This window comes from Dermacentor andersoni, chromosome 11, assembly GCF_023375885.2.
Source record: "Dermacentor andersoni chromosome 11, qqDerAnde1_hic_scaffold, whole genome shotgun sequence".
In the NCBI taxonomy this organism is placed as follows: domain Eukaryota; kingdom Metazoa; phylum Arthropoda; class Arachnida; order Ixodida; family Ixodidae; genus Dermacentor; species Dermacentor andersoni.
Genome location: NC_092824.1, coordinates 76,856,480 through 76,872,745, shown reverse-complemented (window position 1 = coordinate 76,872,745; position 16,266 = coordinate 76,856,480). Strand labels below are relative to the sequence as shown.

At 46.8% G+C, this 16,266-nt stretch overlaps 1 long non-coding RNA gene across 1 annotated transcript in view; it reads right to left on the bottom strand.

Annotated features, from left to right (window-relative positions):
* Nucleotides 1–15,870, bottom strand: part of LOC129382080 (uncharacterized) — a 78,080-nt gene extending 62,210 nt beyond the window's left edge. Inside the window, exon 1 of the long non-coding RNA XR_008610156.1 lies at nucleotides 15,630–15,870. This is a non-coding gene — a long non-coding RNA (uncharacterized lncRNA). The remainder of the gene's footprint in view (nucleotides 1–15,629) is intronic.
* Between the last annotated feature and the right edge of the window lie 396 nt (nucleotides 15,871–16,266).

Sequence of the window (16,266 nt, the reverse complement as noted above, 5' to 3'; positions counted from 1 at the left end):
CAACTTTTGTTCCAAGAGTACCTGTATACACGAATGAGCACAACTATGAATCCTCGTGTCTTTCTGATTCAGTATATATGCTTTTTCTATAATACTGTGGTCTAAATTCGTACCACCAAGCCATAAGTGTTCGAAGTCCAAAATGCTCCGCTTGTTCGTTTGCAGCGGATGCCGGCCATCTACTTTGGACGCGCCCTGAACAAAGACAGTTCACGAAAGTGTACTTTAAGGTGTGAAACTGAACGGCGATCATGCTGAAGACTATAAAAAGTGGATTGTGGACCACACATTCTATAAGCCGCTATTGCAGTATCTCTATGAAACAGGCCTGAGTGCTTATATTGCTGCGTGCCAGCCAAAGTGGGAAAACAATTCATGGCAGATTGAACTGTCTTTGTTATTCGCTATAGGTCGAACGATTCGATAAATCTCAGCACAAGAAAAACAAGACGACGACTGAACTGCGCGTCGGCATCAGTCACTTTCGTAGCATAGGGCAGTATTTAATCAAGCACCGTATAGGCTTCTCTGGAGTTTGTGGAGCACCTCAAGATGCCAACGCGACTGACATTGACGCCAGAGGAGTTCTGGCAGACGAAAGCACGGGTCTTCGTGTACACAGCTTTTTGGGCCAGAGAAGAAGCACTTTTGTTTGAAATAGGTCTCGCCGTCCTTAGTTACACCGAACTTTAGCAAAATGGCAAAAAGAACATACAGGTGATGGCAGTCAGACGACCAAGTCACAGCGACACCCTGGACCTAGAAAACTAAATTCGAAGCAACTAAACGCCTACGCTATACCCTTATAGCCCTATGTATCTCCATGGGTATTCTCTTTTAATGCGGTAGCGTTGAGGGCCCCGTGTCGCAAAGAATCCGATGTCGGCATCGATTTCAGCGACGAAACCGCGGAAATAGTAGCGGTGTGCGTGCAAACGTGTGGCTTGCTCGGTCTACGGTGGTCTACGTAGCACGCCTCTACGAAAAATGCTAGCAGTTGAGCGTGGCCTTGCTCTGCTACTACAGGTTAGATGCTCAGCTGTTTTCGACCTTCATAGGCAACTCCGGACAGCGCCTCCTATTGCTGTATATAACATACAGCTTTCCACAATATATAAAAAGAAACGTCTGTGGTCTTTTCAAAAGCTAAATACGTACGTTGTGCGCCGATAAAACAATGCTGAAAACCTCAAATTTACTTATCTTGCCTGTGTTTCTTGAGATAAAAGTAAATGAGGGTTTCCTCCTCTGTGAGTCGTGGTTTACTTTTCTCTTTCGTTTCGCCGATCTTTGTGATAGATAATCTGCATTCGATGAATGGCGCTTGTTCATGTTCGTAATATGTAGTGTTCGAAGTAGGGCTCTGAATTTGGTAAGAGAGAAAACAACCGCCACCCGTAAAGAGTCTCAAACCTCGGTTAAACTCTGAGAACGTAAGAAGCGTATAACAATCAATAGGACGAAGCTGCGTTCCTTACAACAGGTTTCAGAACTTTGGTGATGATTTATATTGTGCGTATTCATCTTGTGTAATTGAAAATACGTGACATAGAAACGAACTGAACCGGTTCTAGCGCAATTTAGCTGCTCGCACAGTGTTGGAAAGCAAACTAGCGTCGGGCAGCGCAAGTGGAATGCTTTGAAGCTGAAACGAGCGCTGTTTTCAGTTGCCGCTAAATTTCTTGCGAGCGAGGAGGAGGAGAAGAAATAGACCGAAAGACAGGGAAGTTAGCGCGTTCTCAGACCGGCTGGCTACCCTGTGCTGGGGAAATGGGGTAAGATAAAAGATAATAGAAAAGCGATCTTACAAAAAAAAAAGGAAGACCAAGAATAAAAGAGAGAAAGGAAATGAAAATAAGACACTGCTTGAAGTTTGTCTCCAAGGCCAGTCCTCCGCAAGAAGTGCAACAACGCTTTCAGAGCCTTCCGTACTGAGAACGGTCTCGACCAGTGTCGCAGGACCTCTTCATCCGACAAACGGCGTTTGTCAAGACTATCTAGCACTCTTGAAAGTTCTTTCCTGGCCGCACTAAAGCCGGGACACTCACAGAGAAGGTGAGCGATTGTTTCCTCGCAGCTACAGTTATCGCGTGTAGGGCTGTTGACCATTCCTGTCCGAAATGAGTACGAATTCGTGAAGGCCACGCCAAGCCAGAAGCGGCACAGAAACGTCTCCTCAAATAAACGGATAACTCACCACGTGAAATGAGAAAACGGTCTCTTCTGCTTACATCTCAAATCTTAAACACGTTATCAAAACTATATATTGTCTCGGGACATAACGTGTGTAATGATCTACTTCAGACGTTACCAGCTATATTCGGGGCCAACTCATCATTGCAGAGGAGCGAAGGCTAGGGGGCGGATCTTCTGCATGATAGTGTTATTCCGCCAAATAGTGTGGCAATTTGCAGCTGATTTCGTTTGCATTTGAGGCCACCCATACATTCGCGTTTTTGCCAATTCTCAAGTTTCTTATCCATTGTTGCTCTCATATGCGTGATGCCTGCTTCTCTCGGGAAACGAGGCAATGATACGTTGCTGTCTTTCCCCCACGATGACAGGCATAATGGTACACAGCGGGAAGTCTCTCGACATATTTTTTTTTTCGGGTTTGTACGCGGCGGCATCACAACTGTTTGAGAACTACCAGAACGATGGTGGCGTAGGAACTATGGAGACGTATGCCGTAATTATAGAAGCCATTTCGCTTCAAGCCTGTGCGTGAATCGGCTGGCTATTGGCAGGGCCGTTAGGGGGCGAGCGATAACGTGAAGCTGCAAACACGCGATTAAAATGAATGTATTAATAGAAGAACATAGAATCTGTCGTTTCGTACTGTCCCTCCCAAGATTTTATTTTCCTTTTTTGGAGCAAGAATGTATTCAATAGAATCCACCCCCTCGACTTACTTTAAGGAGTGATAAAATGAAACTAGTAAAACAAATAAAAAATTCCCCATTATTTGTGTTGGAGACCTCAGGTTCCTCCCACTTATAACATTATATAAACGAAAAAGTATTTTAGCTTACACACAAGCTATGCAGAATTGTAGGACAAAAGAAAATGTTACCACCAAGATCTTAGGTAAAATATACATAAACAAGGAGCAGCAGGCAGGCAGGCAGGCAATGAACTTTATTTAGGTCCTGTGGAGCGACTACGAAAGTCCCTTACCGGGGAGGAGCCGATGCGGCCCGCTCCAACGTCGGGACGTGCAGGCCGTGCCTGGCCGCCGGGCCGCAGGCCCTCTGGGCGGCCCATAATTGAGCGGCGAGGTTGGAGCCCTTGAGCGCCTCCTCCCGCTCTTCTTCCGTGGTGAGATGATCGTGGTCCCATAACGAGGGACCCCGCCGTTGCTTGTGTTCGAAAGTGCAGAAGGGATCTCCACAATCTGGAACGAGTCCGCGTCGAACAAGTCCGCGTACCTGCTGACACTGGCTAGGCTGGGATGGGACCCGCTCTGCAGCAGACGAAGGGTGGAAGACTGAGGCCTGGAGAGCTTTGCGTGGGCGGGGAATAGACCCTCCTGCCGAGCTGATAGTGCTTTGTAATATCGTCGAACGTCAAGAGAGAGTCCTTGCGGAGCCCCGATTCCGCATCCGCGCTCGCGAGCGGCGTTTCCGCGGCGTAATGGGTGAGTTCGCGCGCGCGGGCGGGGACCAGCTCGTTGGCGGTGGGGCCAACGACGGGGGAGACCCAATGCCCCATGTGGGCCAGGAACCAAATGATGACGTTGGGGGACGACGTGCCTGCCCCGAAGCAGGGCGGCCGCCTCCCTCGAGACCGAACCCGTGGCGAAGGCCCTGACCGTTGACCGAGAATCCGTGTAGACCCGCGGTCTGCTCCCGTGCCGGAGGGCGAGGCCCACCGCGACCTGTTACGCCGGTGCCGAATAATACGAATAATAATATATGGCTGTCCCGTTTGGCATAACAAAAAATAAATAATTATTAAAAAGTCAACTCTACTAGGATGATTCCGCCATTGATCCTCTCTAAAGCGTTCAGAACAACCGCCACTCTCTGACTCTAGACTGTTATCCAATATCTAACCAGTTAATTTAGCGACAGAAAAAGCGAATAAAATTCACAGCCCTCTCTTTCAAGCGAAGTTGTATTTCATATCGCTACGGAACAGTATTTACGATGACGAAGAGGTGAGCAGTGCGAAGACGACGACGACGATTATAGGCTAGCGCGGGCTGTTGCGTCTAGGCCACGTGCGGCGTATTTTCTTGTAAATATACTTGGATATAGCTTTTCGTCTGCGTCTTCCTACGTAACAATATGTATGGAAAGACAGAGTTGCTCCATCAAACGAAGTCGTACGTAAACTGGATACTTGAAAATATCGTACTTCCGAAAAAGCATTGATGAAATGGATCTCGAAGCAATATTAAGAACTAAATGAAGGCACTTATGGAATAAAGAGGGAAGCTTCGTTTTGTGTGGCGAAGGATAAAAATGCACACAATATTCCAGAACACTATCCGACAACGTTTTATTTGGCACAAGCGATGTGAGGTCCCAATAGGTTCTCATAGTAGTTTGAAAGATATCGTAATAAGGAAGGCGCTTTACGCCCCTGTCAAGAAAAAAAATGGGAGTTCTGACCAATATTTTATAGGATTGCCCAATAGTAGATTGAAAAAGAAACAAACTGGGATCGCTACCGTCCGCAAACGAAAACAGCAAGGAATAAAGTCGATATTGAAGAAACTTTTCTTCTCGAAAGCAGGTTGCTCACGCACATCTCCGAATGGTTACTCCAACCAATAAGAAAAAAAAAGCAACTTGCTGCGATAGTGTTGGGCAAGCTATTGCATAACTCTTTCGCATTGTGAGATAATCTCAATACTTTCATTACGTTCGGAAGATCGTATTGTGCTCGGTCCACATGAACTATCAGACAGTGCGCTGGTACTGATATTTCCCGGAGAGCCCAGCGCTGCATCCACCTTGAGGAACATGCAGTGGCACCGCTTCGTCATCTTTAAACTGACAGTCGTGTGTAGCCACGGGATCCGCTACAGTGCTGAAGCGATTGGGCAAACTAGGGATCTCTAGAATGTGTAGGCAGCCGCTGCCGGGCCGTATGGCGCTTCACCAGCAAATCTTAATAAATGACAAATACATGCGAAAAAGGTAGGCACCTTTATTGTTGTCCTATGTATATCTTGAGGGCTGGTAATAAATTTCCTAATTATCGGTTCCGCGTTCTACTATTCACTCTGGGCATACCGCTTCATGTTTGTATACTCCACTAACATTGTAGGTGAGAACTGTGTCGTTGTGCTTTAACAGTCCTGCAGTAGGATTTTGCAGATTGCCGACCCCCACAGTATTACTTTTCGGCATGTCTCCCCGTGCGTTTTCAACCTTATAATAATATTGTCCGCTGATGATGACTGGAATTGTGAAATTACAATTCTGGAATGTAAAATAAACAACTGTTGAGTGAGGGTCACAATGAAGCACAAAAACTAGATGTCAAGTACAAACAAATGCAATAAGAAACCACCGTGCAGGAAACCATTAAAGTGGCCGTGCAGAGGATTCGATTATCTGAGTCAGTGACAGGTGTAGACTTTATAAACCAGGTTATGGTGCTGCGTGCCACCATAATCGAAAAGACCGACACTTGCCTTGTCTCGGCCTCGCGACGCTGGACTGTTTTAACACGATAGCATTCTTTGAGAACTCCAACCAGTTTTCGGTATGTCTCAATGCCGTATGCCGTATGTCTGTATGCACGCGCCTAACCTCTTTCTCGCCAACTTGGCTTGCTGGGCATTCGATGGTTAGATGGGCAGAGCATCGGGCTGTTGTGGTGAGAAAGCCGAGTCCCAACCATGCATCGGACCATGTTGGGTCACTGAGCATGTGACACTGGGTACGTGCTGCCCTTTATTGACCACCTCTGATGCGCACTTCAATAAATGGGTATGTTAAAATGGGTATCTGCCGGTCTTTAACAAACCTTTTTGACGACAACTTGGGTCACAAGGTATGTGCCACTGGGTATATGCCGCTTTTCATATACTTATCATATTAAATATACGAACATTTACGCACTCTACAGTTGATAAAATGCTAATCGTGATAAGGTCGTAAATCATCTTTAAAGGGTGAATGTACCGTCAATTTTTCAGTTTCCGAAGACCTTGACGTCGAAGATTACCACCAGATGCATGAGCATCAATAGGCACGAGAGGTGGTACCAGAACCCTAAGTTCACCAAAGTTATTTTTTTCTTGAAATCTCAAACTGAAAACAATGTGGCCAGTTTCCTTTAGTGAAACTGGAGAAGGCAAATGTGAAATCGGAAGTTTAGTTTATGTGAATGACACAAAAATTACGAAAGATAGTTTTATTTGAAGAGCGTCGAGCGTTTTAATTTTGCTGCGTGAAGAAAAACCTTGTCCTCTGCATGCAACATGAGAGCTTATTGCGCACAAGGCGTTCACGATTCCTCGCACAAAACAAGGAATCGTGAACGCCGTAGAGCAAGTGCCAATGCCACGACGTTGCAGCTGGCTGACGAGTTAGAGTTTCTTGGTTATATGCCATCATCATTTGAAATGATTATCGAAGGCACCAGCTATATACGGTTGGATATCGTTCGAACGCAGCGCAGATTGTCTCCAAGAGGGGAAACGCACGGCCGCGCTCAGCCGCCGCGGAAGGAGTAGAAGAGGATACGCGCACACACCTGCCCCCTCCCCCTAACGCGCGCGCCTTTCCGCTTCCTACCTGGCAAGCGCGAAAAGACATTGCCGTATCAAGCCACCATACTTCTCGGCTCACCCTCACGTCTCCCTCACCCATGCTACTCGGCTGACCGGCTCGGCAGGCTTTCTCTCGCACCCTAAGCAGACGGCGCACGGCCGCGATGTTATCGCACTTGGATTTTATCCTAAATATCACGGCTACGCCTACGCCGTAATATGCCGTATAAAGTATCGGTTCAGTATGAAGTATTCAATTCAGTATCGCATGGAGTGTCTATATAATTGCTGTCGCAATAAAACGGGCCAAAAGGGTACATGGGCAGCACAGGTCATCCGTACGAAGTGAATGGGAAACCGCTATTGTACTATAGATCTCAGGCGCATGACTCTCGGTACCGCACAGAGGTCAAAGCACGTGACGTCTAGACGTCGTCGGTAGCAGTGTCGCCGCACGACAAAGCCTTGCGGGAAGAAAGCGAGGCAAGAAGTGGCAATGGCCAGCATGAACGCTGAAGTGCGTCGAGGTCTTTTCTATCAGGTCGACGGCATCCGACAAGTTGGTAGGCACAGCCCGATCGTCTCGGCGCGTTCGTGCGCATAGAGGCTACTGGTGCTGGAGATAGAGATGGACAGAGAGGTGGAGAGCGGGAGAGAGAGAAATAAACTTCATTAAAAGAAGGAAACGAACGTGGTCTTGGTTTGAGCTAGTTGGTGGGTCACAATTAAAAGAAATTCACCGCGCAAACAAGACGAGGACAAAAGCACAACGACTCATTGGAACACATTTTTCGTTCTGAATAAAATTAGCTTGAAGTTGGCGCCTATCCCGTCGTTCTGTTCCATCTCTTCATCGGGTTTGTGGAGTGAATTTTTTTGAAGGAGAATAAATATTGATGCGTCTTCTAGGTGGTGTCTCAGTCACGAAATTTGGAGGAAAGCGTACTCAAGATGCCGTATCACACAGTTACAGGAACAGATCGTTGACGGAGCAGGGACATTTCAAAATCGGCGCGGGAAAGTGGCGAGGTGTCGGGCAGGCTGTTCTAGTTGTACAGGCAGCGCAGGTGGTGAAATGTACCGGTATGTAAATGCGTGAGTGGACGGCGTGGGGTATCATGACGTGTGATGCAGGCCTAAGTGGCGCGTTGACATTGCTGATCCGTCGACAGCGTTGGTGCAACGCCAACTGCCGTGGTGGACAATGTCCGAGGTCCAGGCGCGAGCGCGCTCGTCTAAAGTGCAAACGTGGTGCCGGACGGGCCAGAAAAACGTGTGCTGCACAAGCTTGTGACACACCCTGTCAGGTGACCAAGACGATCCGACGCAGTTAGCTACACAATGGATGGTGAGTGGCCTACGAGCGTGCCGAGAAGAGTGGAACTAATGGTCGTAGCATGGTATGGTTCAAGGTTCTGGTCGTTCAGGGTGCGCGATGTGCGTGAAGGGCAATGTAACCACCACCGCTGCGTTGTAGAAGTCGGGAGGAGGACGAAGGCGCGGAATTGACGACAGCAAGACCAGTACGGTCGGATAGCTTCGAGTAGGGGTGACGCACAGAAAAGGCTAGGTGGCCGAGGAGACCAGTGCACGAAGCTCCATGACGTGTATCTGCAGCTAAGTGCAATGCGACGGAGGGCTTTGCAGGATGCGATAACCAGGTGGAGCACGAATCCATGAGGTGATCAGCGCAGAAACATGTACGCCGGCGCCTCGAGGAACGTAAGCGCCGGAAGAGTACAGGAAAGAGTTGAGAATGGCTTTGTAGGTGGAGCAAGCAGTGCTGACAATGCCGAGGACAGTATTAGCGGCGGAACACCCAACGTAGTTGAAGTCGAGAGCGGGAAAAAAAATTGCTGCCTTTGTCCTTGGCAGTGATGGTGGATACCGATGCCGGTAGCAAAAACGGCAGGAAATGGTGCCCAGGCGGTGACTTGTAGCTGGCTCAGGGGGCATCGCGGATAAAAGTGTCGTAACCAGATACATCTGAATGCTGCTCGAATGGCCGGAAGATGAGCTGTGACCAGGAGGTGGGTTGATCGGCGGACGGAAGTTCCAAGCAGACGGCGGCGATGTGGTCGGTGCGGGCGCAAATGCAGGCGTCGAGGAAGCCGTACTTGCGTCAGCCATGGTACACTTTGTATAGTTGGCCTGACTAAGACAACGTAAGACAACGCGGGCTTACCGAGTGCAAACTTGATGAGGCCGACGGCGGGATGAAAGTTTGTTCGTTGCAGGGGAGTCTAGATTTGTTCAAGTGCGGCGGTAGATTTGCCACACGTAGCGGAGCACTCACAAGATGCCGATATTGAAGAGGATGATGTGGGGTAGAGGGCCTCCTTCGGAAACGGGGGCAGATGAAGAGTGCGCCGCACTGCTTGCTCGATGGTGAGGTGGCACGGCGAAGTGCGAGAAGGCGCTCTTGAGGCCGTAGTGCTCGTTGTCTCCCAGCGGTGGAAAGTCGAGAAGAGGGAAACTGTCGGCAGGGATCTCTTTCTTAAACAGGTGGTACCACCATTACTTGGAAAAACCCTGCGACAGGGCTGTGTGGACGGTAGGGTCGTCTTCACAGCCCAGCTGTACACTGGTGGTCGATCTTGGGAGGCAGCCATCCTTCTTCGGCTGGCTTGTCTATGGCTATAGGCAATGCTCGGTGGCTGGTGATGTGAAGCCGGTTCATGTTGGTGTGCTTCTTCTGAAATCCGTATTCACCACTATAAGGACGAATTCTTTTGTTTATTTATTTGCATACATAGAGCAAACCGAAATACCAGAACTGGTTGGACCCATAGCCACGGACTAGTTGCGGGTCCACTGAAAAATGAATAACAATTGCAAGTACAAAGCAAATAAAATACATCAAATGCATACACATATTTGTCGCATACCGTTAAATTGCACCAGCGTACACAATGAAATGCGAAATAGTGAAAAGCATGTTATACTATTAAACATTTCTAAGTAAACACGATACATTAGTTAGGAGGATTGCAGGCAAGTGGCTGCATTATTATGAATATACATTATTAATCTCGACAAAATCGAAACACTAAGATATGTTGAGCAGGTGTCATCGAGTTACTAAAGAAAATAGACGGCAGCCGATGAGGCATGCCGTCGTCTTGACGTTTATTAAAGGATAAGTGCCGCGCATCTGCACGTGGCTCGAACCAGGAGACATGCGCTCTCAATCTTGGCATGGCTGGTCGTCGTAGTTGATGCTCTGCTCCTCGTTGGGAGTTCTTCTCGAGGTGTCACCGAGAGCGGACGCGTAGTCCGGAGCTCACGCGAGTAATTTAATATCAGAACTGCAAGGGATCTCAGAAGGAAGCAGTTTCGCGCCGATGAGACAACTGAGTCGGAGTAGGAGTCACAGCCACACCAGAACCGCAGCCGTACCGTAGCGGCAGCCTGGACACAGCTCTTATAAGTTCTAACCAGAGGCCACCACCTCACAACAGTGCCAGCACTCATATACACACGTCGCACAAAATCCGCCCCAACAAGAGCTGCGCCTGACCGCCGTAAAATTAAGTGAGCCAGTCTGCCACCTCGTCACTTGAAGGGACACTAAAGCAAAACAATAAATCAGTTTAGACTAATGGAGCATTGTTTGGGAACTCCGCAGGCAGTCATTTCAAAAAAATTGTTTGATTGTTAGATGAGAAAATGAAGGTTTAAGTATCAGTATTTGAATTTCGCGCCGAAACCCTAGCGCCGGTACGTCAGCGTGACGTCAGGGATTCCAAAGTATGTTTTCGCGTTTGGGCCGCGTTGGCTGAATAAAGATTCCCGAAACTTGCCATGTTTAATATTTCATTCCTGTAGAACACAATGTAGTCAATCTGTATCGCTATATATAATTAGTAGGCCGTAGAAGATGCCATCAGAATCCAAGACGTCACAACCCCCAGGTGCGGGAACGTAAGTAAGCGTCGCCATCCGTATTTCGTTCTTGCGCTTCTTCTGGCTTTCCAAACGTCTTATCGTTGTAAGAGTGGTGTTTTTGGTGTTGTGGAACGGTAATTTACTGATGCAGAAGAAATCATTAACTTTAGTGTCCCTTTAACCCGAAACCTATTGTCAAAATACAAACGTCACGTGGCGTTACAATTCACCCGACGTATGATAAAACTCTTAGTACCATTCCAGCTGATAAACAGAACAAACAGAACGACTCGCATGAACGCAGGCTAGCCAGGCAAGAGCACCAGCAAGACAAGCTTGAACAGACCATATGCTATCGTTGTGCTTTAAGTGTAGCTTGTTTTTACCTGGGTATAATTTCGCGCAGTAAGGAGTTAGGTTCACAACTCACAGATTCACAAATTCTCCACTCAGTGATGTGTACTTCACTGTCACCACAACGTGATTAATGGTGGAAGTGCTTCGTTGTGTACCGGACACCCTACCGAAGTCATAAGCAAAGCTCAAACCGTGAAGTCGGCGTCAACTTCGTTATGGAGCAGTGAGCTAGGTGCAGGCTGCGAAAGATGCTACCACAGTACCGACTTGTACACTAGAAGACCACGACAAGCATGACCAAGTAAACAGCCACAATGAAAGTCACAGTGTTGCCTGCAGCGATCGTGCGGCAGCCACCAAGGGAGCAACCGACTTTCCACGGATCATCGTCTGAAGACCCGGAAAGGTTGGTTGAAGGCGTACGAGCAAGTTGCTACATTCAGCCGTGTCCTGTGCTATCGCACCATCGCGCCCAAGGTGCAAGCGTGCGATCTCGGAGGTCAATGTTGAACAATTTGAGTTTTGACGAAAAATGGCGCCATATCTGATTTTATTACTTATTACTTAGGTTTTATTACTTGCTGCCAAACGTTAGCGACAAAGAGAATCTTGACGTCACGGCTCCCTCCAGCCCGCTGAAGAAGACTGACAACTCCTCCCCCTGCGCGTCAATGAACAGCGAAGGCCAGACGGCTGACAGTCTAATCTTCGGCGATACTATGTGCAATAGTCATATTATGAGTACAATGCATAATATAAAGTTTATAATATAAACCTGTGGCAACCTTCGTCTGGAATAAACACGCTGGTGCCTATGATGCTGAAAAATTAGTTGCGATTTTAAAGCGAAGCTCTCGTTCCGATTTGTGCTTATATTTTCGTACCTATCTGGCCTCTAACACCGAACGCCACGGACGCTTGCTCCAATAAGCGGCATAGAACACCCTTTTTCGAAGGGCCAGCCAGCGTGTTTCGATCAGCAGTTGCGCTAGAAGAAACCGACACATCATTAACACAACGAGTGCAACACGATACTATGTACACCACTGAAAATTTCAGTAAATAATATATGCAGGAGAAAATGCAAGCATTAATGTGTATATAATATCCAGCCTGTCTATAGTTCACTACAAATGAAATAATTTCTTTGTATAAAATGCTGCCCTTTATTACTAATATTTATAACTCGAAAACCACACTTCGTATACACACACATGGTTCATGAGCCAATCGCACTGAGAACGTCTCGCTTTACGCAAAAATTGAATAATGAAGTTTAACGTGCCAAAACAACGATCTCATTACGAGGCACGACGTAGTGGGGGACTCGGGAAATTCGAACCACCTGGAGTCCTTTAACGTGCACCTAAATCTAAGTACATGAGTGTTTTCGCATTTCGCCCCATCGAATTGCGGCCGCGGTGACCAGGATTCGAGCCCGCAACCTCGTGCTTAGCAGGAGAGGCATTATGTAAGAGTCCACCTAGTGGCCATATCCATTTCGTCTGTTGATGAAGTTCTTATTGCCTGGGCTGTGCTGCGCATCCGCGGCAGGGAGGCGCTATAGCCAATCAGCACTTCAGCAACAGACAAAATGGACATGTCCACTGGGTGGACTCTTACATAATGCCTCTCCAGCCCAAAACCATGGCCACTAAGCAACCACTGCGCGCCTTACTTTGCGTAGATGTCAACTAAGGTTGAAAGCTGTGTAACTTCGGTTGCCGCTGTTTCTGTTATCGCAAGCCGACGCAGTTTTTCCTTCATTAAATGAAAGATGAAACCCTAAACGTACGATGTGTACTATAGGCTTGTAATATGTAGCACCGAAAAGTAACAGCCAAATAACCTGAAGCGAGACGCGAAATGAAATGGCCCCTAGAACTCGTGTGCTATCGTAGTCGCTAGTCTCCCGGAACTCCGCGGTAAGCTTGCGTTCGTTGCAAAAATGTAGCAGCTGGACACAAAATTGCTGTATACAGTTCTTAATTAGGATGCATTGTTAATGTTCAAAAGCAATTAACCATGCTTGGCTGACGTGGATCTTGCGCTCCTCAAGTACATTAACCAGGTTACTCGTAGCGTTTTATATGCTCGACCCACGGCGGTAAGTGTGAAGAGCTCTTCGGGTTTTTTATGTCTGAGGTAGTGAAGAATAAAATTTTTCGCACTTAGCTCTATGAAATTTACAAACGAAACCATGCTCGATATCGGTGATGGCTTACGAAAGCTCTTTTAGCTGACTAGGAATCAAGTACTGGCTCACATCGTTAAAAACCGTGGTTGTGATTATAGTTTACTCGCGCTCAAAACACTTCATACCGATCGACGTCAAGGACAGTCATAATAGCTCGTATAGCTGTACAGCAGGAGAGGGATGCCTAATGGGAACCACGGTGGCAACGTTTCGCCTTGTTTTAAATCAGATTATGCAACACAACAATACTATTAAAAATTGCATCACAGCTGCGATTTTTGGTGACTGAAAAAACGCTTCACGTCCGCGGTATGCAACACTTCTTACTACGACTGTTTCAAAACATTGTCTTTAGAAACTGTTGACTGAAAGTCAAGTGAAATTAGCGCTTGCTATCGCTTTTTCCGTTGAGTATGCAAAAAGTGCTTCAGCAAAAGAAAAATAGGCTAGTTGATACCCGAAAGTGTCTTTCTCGGACTCCGGGTGGTTGCCACACCCGAAATCTTATGTCTAGGGCATTTATCCTTGCTTTGTTCAATTACAAGTAAGAGTTAAAGTCCTAAAGATACAAAATACAACATTTATTCACGTCAATCGCTGGCATGCGCGCAGATTGCAACCGATTGCTTCATCTGCGCGTCCTCTCGGTGGTGGCGTGGACGATTTATATTGAGAATTGATCCCGTGACGGCGCTAGGCCAATAGGTGGCATGGCAGCGAATGGAAAAGGGTGGGGCACTTTACATGTCTCGCTGACTTTAATGGCGGCATGAGTCGTGCTGGCCGTAATCGTGAGATCGCTCGTCCGTTAAAAACTCAACACACGTATAAAGTGGCAATACCCCATTAGAGAGAGAAAGATACAAACTTTATTGTAATGCTGGAGATGTCCTGAGTGATCAAATGAGACCTGAAGTTGCCTAGAAGCATAACTGCTTTGGAAGTACCTTCTTGTCCCCGTTACGCAGTGCGAAGAAAAGTGCTCGTGACCGTGCTCGAAAAACTGGACAATCGCCCCTTCACAGAAGAGAAAGTTCTAGGACACTGGTCCAGACGGGTTTCGGCACTCAAGGCCTTAAGGGCCTTGCTCAAGTTCTTAAGGACATGTGAATTGTGCGAACGACTTTGACTATTGTTGCGCGTAACATCGCGTTACTGTGTCAGTTTTCTTTTTTTTTTTCATTTTTTTCCTCTTCTTCTTCTTTCTCCTTTTATTCCCTTTGCCCCTTTCCCCAGCACAGGGTAGCCAGCCGGGACTTACACTGGCTAACCTCCCTGTCTTTCCTCTCCTTTGTCTCCTCCTCTCCTTCTTGTCACCCAGTGATGTGCTTCGAACGTCCAAAAACAATTTTTCTTTTAAATAAGGCTTCGTCTCAATGTACGAGTAGAAAGAAACTGTCTCGTCATGTTTTATACCTAGGGAAAAAGCCACTTTGATTTGCACAAACACAGGCACGAAGATGTAACGAGGTGTGGCGATTAGGCATCCTCATGCTGCATCCGGCATTTTCCGCTCGTGTCACTCTATTGAAATCACGCTTTATGGGTACTTTTCGTGATATGAGACGACCCGATGGTCTCGATGAAATTATTGTCAATGTGTTTGCGCTGTAGTGGCAAGAATATGACTAAACTACTTCCATAGTGTTCAGCGGGTACTCGATTTTAACGCGATAGTGTTAAGGTTCCCGTGTCTCAGAAAATCCGCATCGGCGGATTTATACATGAGCGAAAATTGCTTTATACACTTAGGTATATGTAAATGCCACGCCTTGCTATATGACATGCGGCATATGCGGGTTATAATGCCACACTATTTGCTATCCCTAATGTTGCTCATACGCTGTCTTACATTGTGGACAAAGTTATTCCTCGGAATCTTGAAATTGACAGACCACTAACAAATGTCACGGAACAAAACGCCGACACCGCATTTCTCTTTATGTTAAATGTTCCCAGACTGAAATATTAAAAGTGCAAAACAAAACACAGGAACCTGAAAATTATATATATTTTATTGGCGTGGCTATGCACTATTTCTGAAGATGGCCCATGCAAGAGGCCGCGTTTTTACCACGAAGCTCGCCTTGGTGCATAGCGTTCGCCGGCAGCGTTTCTCGGTGAACATTACGGTTACATAAGCTGCAGTCACTGCGAAGCGTGAGAAGCAGTCAGGGATCTTTGAATGCTATCGTGTTCCACTCTTAAAGGCGAAGTTTAAGCGTCCTCCAAGTTTTTATCCGTTATGAATATTTAACGTAAGCACTTGTAATTAATTTTGAAATGAGTTCCAAGCAATGTGCAAGAAAATACAAAAGGCGACTCAGGAGGCCCCACCTCCTGAGACCTACCTCTCTTACGTTTTATTGCACATTCTGCGGCATTTAGCAGCCAATTACTTTGCGGTAAATTAAGGCTGTGATGTCAAAAATGAAGTAAAAACGTTGATACTGGTACCTTGCCTACAGTTGGTCCTTTCTGATATTGTTGCTTTGTCAGACTTTCTGGATTCCACTCAGCTGTTGTTGCATTGTTCAGGTTAAAGCTTAAGGTGCGATTTTCCTGTCCTTTATAAGCCACCGTGACGTTGATGGTGAAGTTAACAGCAGTCTCTAAGGCGCAGTAGAAATACCACGAGTACACGTCCTTGCACCGTGGATACGGAAAGTTGTTTTTGTCATGGCAACCATTTTCGTACTGCATCTGTCCTACAGTCACTGTTAATGGAAGGCTGAAAGTAAAAATTTAAGAAGTACATAATTGTAAAACAAAAGGCACTTGGCACAGAAATGCGTTTTCATGAGCATTCACTTCTGACAATTACCGAGGGGCTGCACAAGGTATAACAACGGCAAAATTATTTATGCCAATCGCGGTGGTTCGAGTGTCCTCAGGTCCAGAAGTGGACCGAAAAGCAAAGAAAAGTAAACATAGAAGCCACACTGTTGTCAAAATGTTACTTCTACGTACTCCATCTCACAAACTACTCTCAGAGCAATGAAGACTATGGTGCTGGAGAAGACAGCCCATTGTCCACAGGCTAATTTTTTCCATGTTTCGGCATTTGTCAAGTTGCAGATACAGATGTTTTGTA